We start from the raw sequence: 15,025 nt of genomic DNA, 5'->3' as shown, positions 1-15,025 counted from the left end.
AAAAAGGCACTGAAACATGGACTCAAAGGTCAGAAGTATTCCCTTTTCTGGAACAAATTCCCAGGACAGCTGTTAATACTGCTCTGTCTTTTAAGGCTAATCTTTAGTAGTATTCTGTGGTACGTATTAAGAAATATATAGTATTACTGTGGCTGTGGTGAGGAATGGTTTGTTCTTCTCTAATGACAGAAAGGAGATTCTGTGTTAGGAAAAGTGAAATAATTAAAGAGGTTGCCAATAAAAAAACCACTGTATTTGAAGAGGGTGCCCTTGTGTTCAGCAAATGCCAATTAGAGAAATGTCACTTTATGTGTACAATGGGTTATTACTGCACAAACACTTGTACAATTACGTGCTGGGTCAGAAGGGCAAGTTACCTTCACCTCACAGCCATTACTTTAAAGCAAACACAAATACCAGGCACACAAACATCAGGCGCTGTGGCAGGGGAACAGTAAAGTAATGACTCTTTGAAAATGCAGGCTAAAGAAGAAAGAGTCCATGTAACAAGCCTTGGCATTGTGGGAGGTAATTTTTACCGTGTCTGCACTAGGTGGATTAGAAATATCATCTTTATATCATGGAGAAGCAAATGCTTCCTTCCACCACTTTGAATACAATTTATATACTGTTATGTTGTTCTGATGCTTCGAAATGTGAAGAGAATATACAGAATATACATTTCTTTCAGTTACCTTCTTTGATACTGGAATGCTTGTAGTCCACATGTCCTTGTAAATGAGTTTGTGCACTTTCTTCTGTTGTGCTACCAATGGTCTGATGTCACCACCATCTGATGCAGTCTGCTCTCAGCTCTTGTGTGGCTCTGACTGACTTCAGTAAATGGAACAAAGGGCAGTTCTGCAAGTCACCTTGTGCAAGACATGCACAACGTGTCCTTGGATGTTTATTACTTGCACTTCTTTGTAGGTGTTCTACTTGGTATTTTATTTCACATATTTTGCCTGAAGCTTCTTCATTCGATTCAAATCTAAGTAGGCAGAATGTGCTGGGGATGCTGTGTCCATCTTGGGTGCACACAGCATAGCTGTGCTGTATGTGGATTCATAAGTTTTGCTCTAAGGCTATCAAGTTTGTCTTCTTTTCTAATGTGGTTGCCATCTGTGCTTGTTCTGGCTTCTCTCTGGGTCGTAAGAAAGAACACAGTTCAGCAGGGATTGTGTTACCATCAGTGGCCTGAACCTTTGTGCTCACTTGACCTCATACCTCTAGGAAGCTCAGCTGGCAAACATAGCACAGACCTTTGTGGCAACACCCTCTGGGAGCGTGGGCAGCCGCTAAGGTTATCCTGCTTCCATATATGCCGAGGTATTTTCATTGCCATGCTCTTTTCACGGGTTTGAAATCACTGTGGTTTTAAAGTACCAGCTTTCCCTAAAGCGAAAGCACCGTGCTCACCCGAGGACCTGCTCGAACCCAGCATCTTCTGGGGCAGGACGGGGTGGCAGAAGTTAAAAGGAGAGCATTAGTTTGAAATATTTTATGAGGTCACCATCCTTTTAAATTGGTTTACACAGATGGCTGTCTGGTTTGTTGCTTTGTCCTTGCTTAATAGTAACTGTTTATGGAAAAATGAATTGCTTTGCAGAAGGAGGTCCAAAAGCTCATGCTGTTGTTTCCCTCACTGGAGATCTTCATGTTTTTATGGGCATACAAAGATTTGGCCTGAAATGGAGATTAATTAGGAAGCATAGTGAATAATTAACTGTTTGACTTGTTCCTAAGCTCTGTAGTCACCGGGTTAGAAATGGTTTCCCAAACTGCAGGAGATAAGGTTATTCCTAGTTTTACAATGTCCATATTGTTAGGGTTTTGTGCTGTGTGTACTCTTACATCAGCTGATACCTATGCAAATTGGGTCCAGCTTCTCGTCCAAACCACTTCCTGGGGTCTTCTTGGGTAATGGCAGTGATTCAGAAGACACCACGGTGCTTCAGAAAGCCACTTTTTACACATTGCACCCAGGCTGTGTGACCATGAAGAAACTAAATTCTCAGGAAAGAGTTTTGTTCTTAAAAATACCCACTTTTTTGTTTGTTCTGCATTCAGATTTAGGTGTACATTGCTTGGCTTGTGTCCTACTGACCTTATTCACAGACTCACCTTCTCTTTTGTGGAAGATAGAGGAATATGATGGACACATACGCATGAGGCAGAAGCCTGAGGCCAGTCTCCAGGCAGAGACTCTGATTTTGCATCCAAAATTGTTCCTACCTGGAAAATAATAATAAAAAAAACCCAACCAAGTAATAGACAGGATTAAATTTTTTTTAAAGCAAATCAAATCTAAATAATGGTACTCTGCACTTTTGCAGGATTGTCTACTTAAGAAGCTGAGAGTGAGTTAGGAACATTGATGAAGCCTCTATTCTGTGAGGTGGGTATGTGTTTTTTATTACAATTTTGAAAAAGCATAGAGAATTCAAACCATTTGCTCAAGTCCAGCCACAGAACTATTTAAGGGCTGGGAATAGAGTCCAGAAATTTTCTGCCATGGCACGTGTTCTAATCAACAATTACAAATAAGGTCTTTTGTCCTTCTCTAGAAGGAAGTGATGAGTTTTTGCATTTTGTTAGTGTTTCAAGTGGCTCTTTTGATTTTTGATTTCAGACTAATGGAATAAGTGACTCTCACAGATCCTTTTGCTCTGCTGCTCTCTGCTCTTGCAGTGGCCTTAGATCAAAGTTTGGGGGAGATAACAGTCTGTAATAGGGGAGTCAGTGGAAATCAAACGTGGCCACTGGATCCAGGCCAAACATAATCTGGGACTCAGAAATGTTCTGTGTGTTTCATTACTTTTTCAATTTTTTAGCATTCTGTCATGGTCAGATGCACCAGCAGTCTTTTAATAAATCCCCTTCCATATTCAGACTTGCAGCTCAGGTTTGCAGGCCCATGGGGGCTGGATTATTTGAATAAGTCTGAGAAGTGAAACTGAACAGTTGTGGGTGCAGCAATTACAGGCAGCCAATCTAGTGAATCTTGTAATTTTGAAAACCTTCATTATTACAAGATGCTGCATGCAAAACAGTCAGCTCTGCTTGCCCTCTGTGTGAGCAGCTCGGACATGGACCCTCAATGCTTCCTTGTGCCAAGGCTGATTGCCCACCCCTGCTTGAGCAGCTCAATTCCCAGGGAGCTTGTCCTGAGCAGTGACCTGAACAATCTCTCTCTTGGGTTCTTGGTTATTTGCACCACTTTCTCTCTTGGCATTGTGAGGTAAACCCTATTGAGTGGGCTTCTGCCTCCTGCTTCATGCCGTCGGGATCCTGGATTTGCTGTGGCAAGAAATAAGTCAGGATTAGAATTTTCTTTAAACTAGTGTTCGTTTTTAAAAGCCTTTTTTGGAATAAATTACTCTGTCAGTGAGTACCAAAATAGGTATTGATAAAATATGAATTTATGCATGCCAGCATTTATCTCTTTTGTATCTATTCACAAATTCATACCAAAAATTGACTCTAGCTCCATATGGCTCCCAATCTCTTCCCTCCCCCAGCTGTCAGCTTCCCCTCACCTGGATGAATAAAAGGGAGCAGAGTGCTGGGCCATGAAGTGAAGGTGGGCGTAGCAGAAAAGTTACACTGAATATGTTTTTCTCTGGGACATCGCTGTTGCTCCTCAAGTGCCTCTCAGTTTGGATGGAAAATGCATTAAAAAAGTGATGCAGTTTGATGCCAATCTTAGTTTCACACTCTCAAAAAAGAATGAAAATACTCAGAGGGTGAGTTACTTATGTGCTGATTTGCTTTCTGGACAGCAGTGGTTGTGTAAAAGCTATTATTGCTTTAGAAGCTTTTCAGTACACATTATGGCTATCAATTAAAATCACTTATTTTTTTAATCTGAAAGTTACACTTGACTGAAGTAGAGATGACAGGCCTGCTTGTAATCTGTTCAACAGGGCTGTAAGGAAGTTGAGATACTTCCACTCCAAGACCGTCCATTTTCTGAGCATAAGAACCATTTATTTTTCTCAGTTCTGGAGTGTTTAAATTCAAGATCTACGGTGAGATTTGTAATACATCATTTGATCAAAATTATGCAAATCCATTGCTGTAGTGTAAAATGATGAGAGATCTTTGGGAGGGAAACACACATTTCTTCTGCCCTAACACGTCTGGAGGCAAAAGGAGCAGGTTTCCCGTGTCACTGCAGGGTGGGTGGTGGGATGGCACAGCTTGCTGCCTCACTGCCCATGTGGCACTGCTGGTGCCTCACACTGCTCACATCAGCATTTTGGTGTCAATCAACTTCTCAAAGCCACCAAAATGGGGAAGTTATGATCCAGTATCAAGTGTTGGTGCCATTAAATGATGACCCAAAATTACAGAGTTACCTCGGTGCTGGGTGGGTGGGATCCCAAGTGGACTTCTTCTGTTGCTGATGTTTTTTGTAAGGGAGCTGAAATGATCACAGCTGATTTGGAGTTTTTTTCCAAGACTGCTTTCTGGCACTTCCTTTAGAAACCAAACATGAGCCCACAGCTTTCTGTCCTCTTAGAACATTAAGTTTTGTTGTCAAATTCAGAGCAGTTAGATCAAGTTTTAAAGATACCTAGAGGAATAAAAAGACAAAGAAACAGCTAAGGGGGAACAGAAGACAAAAGTAGTTGAAAGAAAACTTAGATGGCAGAAGGTTCTGAAATACTTTACCTCTTCTCTAAAGAGGTACTGGGACAAACCCTTGACAAATCTTAAGCAGTAAGACATTTTACGTCAGACCATTTTAAATGTTGCTTCAGTTTTATTTTGCATAAAGATATTTTTATGTCATGAAGGTATTCCAACTCATCTTGTATGTCTTGTTAAATTGTGATTCTCTGAGTAGCACAATACTGTCAAACTGTTAGTATTGAAGTATCTTGTTATATCACGAGGCCTATTATTTTCATTAATCTTTATTTAAATTGGACAAAAGTCCTATATTTTGTGAAACTTTTCATTTCTATCAAATCAGTATGTTTTTCTTTCAGGAAACCCCAGTACGAAAAGTTTGGATGAGTTGCAGTTTTAGAATTTTTTTCAATTCTTACTATTCAGTTTCACTTTTTAAAATGAGCAAAATATGCCTTCTTTTATTGTCTATAAACTCTAAAAATCCCTAGAATTACATATTTATGAAAGCATAGGATTTCAGCACAGATAGGGCTGACTTTTCATTTCTGTGAGAATGTTTACAGTTGAATGGTCTCAGGAATAAAACCGAAGCTTTTTTAGGTGTATGTTTTGCGAATATAGAACTTGCACACGCTCTGAGCTGTGAACTGAAAGCTTCAGACTGAGCCAGCAGAGAGGAAGGAATTTGTCTGCTATACAGCAAAAGGAAGTATTTGCTGTATTATTGAAGCACATGGCCTTTTGCCATCTTTGATAAAGTATTTAAGGGTTGTGCACCCAAAGTCTGCTGCCCTCTTGACCCATCATTCATCACTGGCTGTAGATGAGGTAGATGAGATGCAGCTCCATAGGAGAGCCATTGTTTCAGCCCTGCACAGTTCCGCAGAGAACGGAAGCTGCAGACAAAGCGGCTCCCTGTGATTCACCACGCTGCTCAGCCTCCTGGTGTTTTTTCTTTTACCTATACCTCTTCTGGTCCTGCTCTGTGCTGGCCAAAGTGGACAGGCAGGCACACGGTGAAGCTGTGGGATTGATCCACTTTCCACTCAGCTTCACTGGGCGCAAATGAGATGAGCGTCTGGGATTTTTTTTCTATATTAGAAAGGAAAACCAGATACAATTATCACAGCATTTGCCTTGGCAATGCATTTAAATTTATTCCCATTTTGACTATTCAACACTGTTGATAGATGATGCTTAAAACGTGGAATTGCCCATAATTTTTCTAGCACACTGTGAATTGCCCAGTCTTTTTTTTCCCTCTCTGTAAGCAGTTCTGGTTACAGAGATGCCAGCATCCCCAGTAAGTATGCTAAGAATGTAGAGTTATACTTTGTACTGCTAAATTAACAGACAGGAATAGTCACACCAAACCAGATTCAGCTCCCAGATGGAAAGCGTCTTCTCTAGCCCAAATTTTAATGACTTTTGCATGAGAAATTTTCACCAATGTACCATACTGTGTGATTTAAACCAAATGCTGTTGTCTCTCTCTGTTGACAGGTGACAGGTAACTTGTAGAAAATAGAGCTTTCTTTGTTTTCAATGACCAACCAGAGCTTGGAAATGTCTGCACATTTAGGTAGGCTAACTAAGTAGGTTAACTCTTCTTTTATTACCTTAAACTATTTAAATATAAAAAGATAATTTTTAGTTTGGCAAATGTACTTTCTTTGAGCACTAGTTTGAAGGATGTGATTCTTACTTGCTGTGTTATATATGCAATCCTCTTAGCTTTTATGTTCCTGTAAGTGGCAGGGGAATGAGTCCTAGGTGGCATAACAACAATATCAGAAGAGTTAACTTGAATTGTTGTTGGATGTGGTGCTGATGCTCTGAAATATTCTCAGGCATTTCTGCCTCCTGACTAGGAAGGGTCTGTTCATGAGATGATGAAATCCATGGTCTTTGGCAGTCTGCCTGTGCCAGCTGGAATATTGTAGGAGATTTTGGCCCCCTGCAAATTTTAACAATAACTGTGTTATGAGGAAGTGATGCAGAAGTTTTATGATTTGTTTAAAAGAAGAGAAAGGGTCTTCCACTTCTTGTGAATGTTTTACCTAAGAGACATTGCAATCCACAGCCTGACTTGTCCTTGGAATTCCTTTATGTTTCTGCCATGAAGTCAAGTGAGATGCGCAGATGCAGTGAAGGAAAAGTTACAAGAGGTGTACATGGGCATTTGGATAGAAATATACAATTCTCTGTAGTTGTACCAGCCACTTTAAATACTCTACCTCCCAGTTACTGCAGCTGCTCAGTCACTGAGGAGATACTTTAGATGTCATTACTTTGTGCTGTTCTCCAGTTCATGGTATTTCTAATTTTGAGTGCACTGTATTACCCTATTCCTGTTTATAAATCTTTTAAGTGTGCACATTAAAAAAGTAATTAAATTGTCATTATAATTTATAGTATGCCTGAAGTCAATCACCTAATTAAATGGAAAAAGCAGAGAGGTAGTAGGTTCATAAGCATTTATTAAGTACTACAGTATTAATTATGCAGGACTTTTGAACCAAGCAAAAGAGGAAGGAATGGAAACACCAATCTAAAAAGGCTTTCCATTGCTGGCCTTCTCAATTTAATAATGTGAGACACCCCCCAACCCCCAGCTGGCAGGACAACACTAATGCTTTCTTTTTGTTAATTTTTAATGAAATTATGATGGGTTTTTTTTTATGACAATCACTTGAAGCATTTTCCTGTAATATTTTTGAAAGCATAATTTGTCCCCATGCAGGGGCCTATAAATACATGAGTAGAATTGGAAGATACATTTAGAGTTATGGTTTGGGATGGATTTTGCAGGAGCAGACTCTTGGTCGTCACTCCTCAGCATCTCAGGCGGGGAGTGGAGCCTGTGCTGGTCCCAGAAAAAGGGTTTGGGGGCCACTGGAGGTAGGGGCTGAGCCCAAAAGGGCAGGCTGTGAGTGGCACTAGGAGAGGGCAGGGATATGTAGAGACAGCATGGACAAGACAAGGTTTGCACTTTTCTTTGCAACTGTTCTCTCACCTCCAGCTGCAAATCCATGTCACTTGTCCAGCAATGGAGGGTATGAAATGCTGGCTCAGCCTGCAGGACTGGGGTCAGGAGGAGGCTCTGCAAGGTGCAGACTCTGGGCTGGAGCCCAAGAAATGGAAGTGCATTATATTAGTGAGCTTGTGAAACAGGGCTGTCTCACTGTGTCTGATTTGTACTTTGCTGCATTAGATGAACTGCCTGGACCAGGCTGATGAACTGGATGGAGCAGAAGTCCTAAAGTTAGGGTTTCTTCTCTTTTCCTAGTTTGTTAAAAAATTCAAAACTCAGGTAACACACACACTAAAATAAACTTGCCTGAATTCCATGTTGTTTCCAGGATTTTCATTTCAGCCTCAGTGACCTTTATACCTGAACATTAGTCATTGAAACCTCTCTTTTAGATAGCAGGGGGGTCTGATCCATCAGCCCAGGCTGTGACCCCTGGCTGCACTGAAGCAGACCACAGGCTTTAGGGGAGAGAGAGACTGAGCAGGCAGGGCAGCTGCTGGGAGCAGTGCAGCGGTCCATGATCTCCTGCTGATCCATCAGCCTGCAGTGACCAAAGCCCAGCTGGTTCTTGGGAATACCAATGCAAACAAACATCAGTAACAAACCAGGACAAGCCCCAGTAAGGATTTTGACAGAATCCACAGTATACTTTGCAAGTCAGTTGGATATTGATAAGGGATACAGTGGAATCCTTGGAGAGGAACACCTATGCTTTTTTACTACAAGAACTTGTAGCAACAAAAGCTGGTTCACTAGAGATGGGGCCTTTAAAAGACCTTTAGATCACAGGTCTTTAAAAGAAAAGATGACCAAAAATCCCACTACTGTATAAATAGACAGGAAGGAGTTAGCGACTTACCTGCTTTCCCTGTCATTATCAAATTGATTTAACACATTTGGAACCTAACTGCACAGGTATCAGTTTATCTTGCAGTAAATTAAATAGAAAGTCATTGGCAAAACCTAATCACAACATGAGGGCAGCATCTGAAAGTTGGACCTGACTTATCTGAAAAGTGAAGAACCAGTTCAGTAGCTCTTTTCTGAAAGAAATTGAGATTGTGTGATTGGAATAGAAATCCCTGCTGAAGGCCATTTCTTTTCACGGTCTTTAATAGGCTGCACTGAATTGACAGCAAAAATGACAATAAAAAAAGAGGCTAGACTGAACTATCAAGAAAATTTACTGTGTATAGGTATTATATGTTTTATAAAAAAACATTGAGTCTGGCCATAAGCACTGCAGGATTTTGTACCACTTTCTTTAGTACAAGATGAAGACACTAAGGCCAGATCCAGCAGCTGAGATTGCAGCATCCCTTTTCCTTTTCCTGCACACCCCCTGAGATACAGGCTTGCATGTCTTGCTGGAGGGAGACCTGTGCTTACTGCTCTTAACCTGTTTATTACTGTAATTAATGTTTCAAACAGATAAAACTGGGATTCCCTTTGCAACAAAGACAATGTTTTACCTTATATGGAGAAAATTTAATTATTGACAGCTCATCATCTCAGAACTCATAATAACCCTATAATGAGCACAGTCATTATGCTTTAGGTTAGCACTGCAGCAGTGTTATATAAGGAATGTAACTTGACAGTTGTCTGGGGAAATATATATATTATATATTATATATCTCATATATATCAAAGGTAGTGGCCTAACTGACGTCTCAGATGAAATAATACTAGTTGGGTTATATAATTCATTTTATGGTCAGTAAGCCTGTCTTCTGAGCTGCACGTTGGAAAACCTAATGCTTGTCTGTTTGTATCAGACTTTACAGCTCTCTCTTTAATACAGAAATTGCTCATGCCATGCTCTTGTAATCTGTTTTCAGCTTCTCATGCTGGCATTAGGCAAAGGCAGTCCCAGCAGTGGTGTCCTCTCTTTGTTGAAACAGTGAAAAACTAAGAAACCCAAACCTTCCATATATTGATTCTGAAAACAAGTTGGATGAGTCATACACTGTGGCCCTTTGAAGTAACAGTGGAGCAGAGCCATTCAGATACGTTTTGCCAATCTTTGTGTCTAAACAGAGGAAAATAAGTGTCCTCTTCATGTGTCTTTAGCACTTTCTTTAGGGATGTGTTTTCACTGGGAGCATGGACCTGTTTTATGTTACAGGCATCTGATTTTAAGTCCCAGATATTGTGATACACGATGATACACCAAATGAATACTGTATTTTAAATCCACAGTTGTGGAAACTGCCTTTTCTCAGGTATCAAAACCAGCACAGATGTTCTGTCACAGATGGAGAACTTGACCACCCCAGTCTGTCTTTATGGGTTGCTCAGACATCACTCAGAGGGATCTGTGGTAGGCGTTGGCAGGGCTGGGACAGGTGGATGTTTGGTGGCACATACCTTGCACACACCGTGTGTGACTCCAGGCAGCTCAGCCAAAGACTCTCTCTGTAAGCATGAGGTGGCCACCAGCTTCTCCTGTGCTCCTGGACCTCCTCTGTGCTGGGAGCACAGGTGTGTCACATATATTGGGTGAAGGGTGTTACTTAAAAATCAAAGTATATGGGTCATGATTTCAGACCAGGCATATCAGAAGTAGCTTTTGTGTTTCTGCTACTGGAATTTAGTGTGGCCTCAACAGCCTCCAGATGTTCTGTGTTAGTGTTCAGGTAATCTTGGTGCTGATGTGGCTTCACTATGAGCAATCCCTAATGGAGGTGACATAAGTTTATGCAGGGAGGTAACACTCTTTGTTCGTGTTTGAGTGGAAGTTCTCTGGAATTACAGGGAATATCCTGAAGAAGAGCGGTATTAAATTCCAGCTATCTCATTAATGTAAGTATTGATCTTGTATGTGGGATTTTCTTGAGGTATCTCTTGGGAGAGCAATATTAAATTTGAAAGAACAAATGCCACTGTAAAGCAGGGAGTTGTGCAAGGACATATTTGTAACTTCAAGCCTCATAAATTAAATTCCTGACTAGACTTGGTGCAAATATTTAAAATCCTCTTCAGCCCACAAAATCAAAGAGCCAAAGGGCAACCTCAATTCACAGGACTCTTCAGGAAGATGGAAAACCTCAAAGTCAAGCTGAAAGTGTATTTGAGAGAAGAAATCTAGGTACATTGGGTCTGGAGAGAGCCTAAGCGAGAGCTTTAGGTGCACATATGTATCTTCAAGGGCTGGAATGAACAGGGCAAGATATTTTCATATGTTGCTGAAGAGAAAAGTGTGGGGGGGAAATACTGTGGTTAAGCTACAGCAGGGAGTACTTTGCCAGACAGTTCGATATTGGAAAGGGGTTACTACAATGCAACATTTAGGTCAGTGGAGCAAACTGCCACGGGAGAGTGTGGAGTCAGTCATGCCTAGACTAGGTAAGTGACTATTATAGGTGACCTAGGATGACCTGTTTAGAGGTGGCTTCCATCCCAAATGTTTCTGTGATTTTTGTTCTCTTCAGATCCAGCTCTTGTCAGACTGACTTGTTCTTCCCGTTGGTATGTGAATTATTACAGCCCTATTGGCAAAAAAGCCCTCTGCACTAAGAACAACATGTAAGATAGAAATATGACCAGTATTGCTTTGCATTTATTGCAGATGTAACATGCCAAATAATTATTGCATATATTCAATAGTGTGTTTGTGTTTATGGATAATCTCTGGAAATTGGTGTTAAAAATAAAGTATCTTATAAATATTTAGGCTGTACTTAAAACATTTTGTTTTCTTCCTTAAAATGACGCTATTTTTTTTCACGGAAATGTCTCCATATTTTAAAGATAGGAAATGTATAAAATTTTAGAGAATAATCTCACACGGGAGGTGAGATACAATCTGTGTCCCCAGGACCACATGAACGACACCTCTCCTGCTACAAATGTCTGTCGTGGTGCAGGTCCCCAGGGAAGGGTTTAGAAGACCTATAGATCAGGAAGCTGGTGCATGCATGTGTACATATGTATGTGCATACACTTCGGTAATAGTGTGATAGTCTTACTCATAGTGACTGTAGGCAGTGGAATTTTTAATCGAAGACGTGTTTTCTCTGTGCCAGGTTGTGTTTTCTTTCATGAAAGAAAACACACTACATTGTTCAAAAGCAGGCTCTATTGTTAAGTAATTAAAATTGGCGCATGGGCAAAGATTCACTTTCATCCACAGAAGCAACATGATGTATAGCTAATCACCCCTAGCAGGGAAGAGCATTACTCTTTGGTCTCAATCCAAGTTCCATTGACTTTTACGATATTTGAATGCAAGTTTTCTGATCATGTTGCTGTGATGATCTGCAAACCCACTGAGGACTTCATTGCTGGTTGCCAGGACTAGCTGTAATGAAATGGTATGAAAAGCATTGGAACATAGGTGCCAAAACCTACATCTGCAGTTCAAGTTAAGAATTTCTTTGATTTGTCAGAATGGAAGAAATGGAGTAGCCCCAGCAAAGTTAATTCTGACTCCGTTTACTTATCCTCTTTTAATCACGTTGAAACTGCTGTAGGATTGGTGTATTAGTAAGCAATCCTTAGAGAAGCGGTGAGAAGTGCTTTCCCCGTCCTAAGGTCATGCAAGGTTCAGCAGGCTCTGCCTGGAAACTCTTCCTGGGATCTCATAATTCTTCTTGTCTCCCATGAAGTAGTCCTGACAGAAAAACATAGCTTCTTTTCTTTGAGTGCTTGCTCTTTAATCATGTAAGCAGTTTCTGGTTATCTCAATGGTTCTAGAACAGTGCAGTAGTGGTTTGGGACATAATTGACTGAATTTTAATATATCTGTTGTAACTTCCTGAATCAGAATTGATGGTTTTAATCTTTGGAAACACTCAAGTGGGAATTAGAATAATTCTTTGGAGATGTAGAACTCAGTAGGGATCTGTTTTGTCCTTTTTTTCTTACTTTATCACTTTTCTTAACCATTCATTGTATCTGAGTTTCTGAGTGATCACTATGGTTTATTGTGTCTTTTATTCTTCATGAGAAGCCTTTAACTTTATTTCTTATGTTTCTTTGTAGTGGCATTATACTTTCCTAGTAGAAACATTTTTTTGGGCCTAATGTGTTGAGTCTGTTACCAAAAGCATTTTTAAGTCCCGTGCACTTTTCTTGTCTCCTTTACTAGGGCAGTTTTTCCTTGGTTGGAGCTTCTACGGTCAGAGTGGCCTCTCACCATGCTTCTGGTTTTACTAATTTTTGAGCAGGAGCCATAATATAAAATTAAACATTGAGGGTTTAAGGGACAAGTCTTGGTGAAATTGCCACCTTACACTCCTTAGTCTTTTGCTTGCAGCTGCACCAAAGCTCAGCTGAATGCAGCAGAGAAAGCAAAAGTAGCCTAAAAATCTGTTTTTCCATTTGTCTGGTTCCTGGGGCAACCTGGCCTCAAAGATACCATATATTAATATGAAACATCCTCAGAAACCAGGTTTAGCTAATGCCTGCCAGTCTCTTTAAGTCAGCCAGTCTCTTTCTGCCATTTAGTGTTGTGGTATTCATTTGAGCTGGCACCTGGCTTTTGGAACACAGGCATCTAATTTAGTGGAGGCTCTGCTCACCTGCATTATCATTTGTGTTTCAAAGGTCAGTATTTTTTTTCTTTAGAATATATTGCTTTTTAATGAGTTTTCTGTGCATAGTAAAAAAAAAGGCAATTTAGAGAGGGATTGGGTTAGTACACTATTTGGAATCTGTATTTTATTCTGACTTTCTTGTCATGACTATCACAAAAGGATATTCAAGGGGGGTACTTTGTCTACAAAAAACATTAATGAGCTCTGAAAATTCAGGATAAAACCTGTGTGTCTGCTCTGAAGTAATGAATCTTCTCTCAAGTACCACATCATAGATAATTTTTACTTAATGCTTTTAATTCAGTAGCATGTCTGGTAAGCTTATTTCTTCAGCTAATACTTCAGTGATACAGCAAGTTAAACTTCCCATCTTGGCTTTTTTATTACTGTTCATCTATGCTTCAGATCTCACATAGTGGACAGGAGTTGCAAGGGACTGCACAGGTTAAGGAAGACCCTCTGCCCATGGATCATCATTCCTTACAGGCTGGAGATTACTACCCCACCATCCTACTTGTCGGAAGTGCTCTGCTTCTTACTCCAGGCAAAGCTGTCTGGGTTGGCTTTGGCTGAAGGTCAGTGGAGGGCTCACACTGAATGAGGCAGGAAATGTGAGCCTTCAGCCAGCACGGAACAAGTGGGGACAGAAGGACCTTCAGCTGCCATAGCTAGAGGAAGATGTGCTGTCATAGCTCTTAGCTAACAACAGTTTTCCTTTAAATGAGACATGCTGGGGTAGCTTGGATAGCTACAAGCTTTTATATCGTGTTTTCCTACATGATGCTGAGGAGAAATTCTTGAAACTTATATGGAAAAGTGTACCAGAACCTGTCTTGTAACTGTCCTTGCAGGAGCTTTCCACTGGCCTCCAAAGCCTAGTGTTTTATCTGAGATTATTCTCCAGGCTGTTGATTACATTTTTCAGAGCTGCAGTGTTCTCAGCAATGATTGCGTCAGGACTATCAGTTGTTATTTCCAGGTCCTCAATTTTCTTCTCAACCTCCCGCTGTTTTAATCCCAAACCTTCAAGCTTCTTGTCTATGGAAACCACAGTAGCCTGGAGTAAGTCCAGCCTGCCAGAAATAGGTACTGTATATTTTGTAAAAAAATTAGGTAATACTGGGTGGCCAGTGACCACAGCTGTAGACATTGTCAAACCAAAGGGAGGTAAGCAGGTAAGACCTTTTAACAGGCTGGAAACCGTGTATGAATATGCTGCCAGAATATGAATATGTAAACCAAGTATGAATATCCTTTGCTGGTCCTAATTTCTTCAAAGGCATGTTGAAGTCACTGCCCATTCACTTATGAAAATCGCAGACAACAGTCTTAAAATCTTAAATCAGTTAAATGATTGGGATCAATAGGTGATACCATGTAGAACACCTGGAAAATAACTTTGCACACAGCTCCTGAAAGCTTTCTAATAAAATTATTTTTAAAATACATCTTAAATGAGTTGTGGTTTTCATCATTTTGGTGAATTTGGTTGTTTTCTTAAACTGCCCACATAGTACCAGGCACTTGATTTGGCATAATTTTTCCCCATGTCACTGTACATCATGGTCCTCCCTTCTCCATCCTGGGAGAAAGCTGTGCCTGCAGCAGGCAGCGGCACCAAGCCCACTGTCTGCTTCCCCCTTTCTGTGGCTCTGGGTAAGGGTGCTTAGCCCAGGCTCAGCCTTGCTGATATGGGCAGGGCCAGGTTGATGAGCCTTCTACAGAACAGGGGTGGAGCAGGAGCTGGGGTCACTCATAGGAGTCCTGGAAACTTCTTTTGCTTGTGGAAATACCAAAATCTTTATGATAA

General features: G+C 40.7%; 1 protein-coding gene across 8 annotated transcripts in view; it reads left to right on the top strand.

The window, feature by feature from the left end:
- HIVEP2 (HIVEP zinc finger 2) overlaps window positions 1-15,025 on the top strand; it is a 137,362-nt gene that overhangs the window by 59,222 nt on the left and 63,115 nt on the right. For 4 of the 8 annotated variants that reach the window (XM_069010538.1, XM_069010541.1, XM_069010540.1 and 1 more), the window contains exon 3: window positions 2,337-2,398. The exons of 2 other annotated variants lie outside the window; for them this stretch is intronic. The gene's annotated coding sequence lies outside the window, so the exon portion shown is untranslated. Of the gene's footprint in view, window positions 1-2,336; window positions 2,399-3,724; window positions 3,747-6,178; window positions 6,224-15,025 lie in introns of those variants that run through there. 2 more of the 8 variants (XM_069010546.1, XM_069010547.1) reach the window with 2 other exon arrangements.

This window comes from Aphelocoma coerulescens, chromosome 3 (assembly GCF_041296385.1).
Source record: "Aphelocoma coerulescens isolate FSJ_1873_10779 chromosome 3, UR_Acoe_1.0, whole genome shotgun sequence".
Taxonomy (NCBI): Eukaryota; Metazoa; Chordata; class Aves; order Passeriformes; family Corvidae; genus Aphelocoma; species Aphelocoma coerulescens.
Note: the sequence above shows the minus strand (reverse complement) of the source record. Positions and strands in the feature narration are given on the sequence as shown.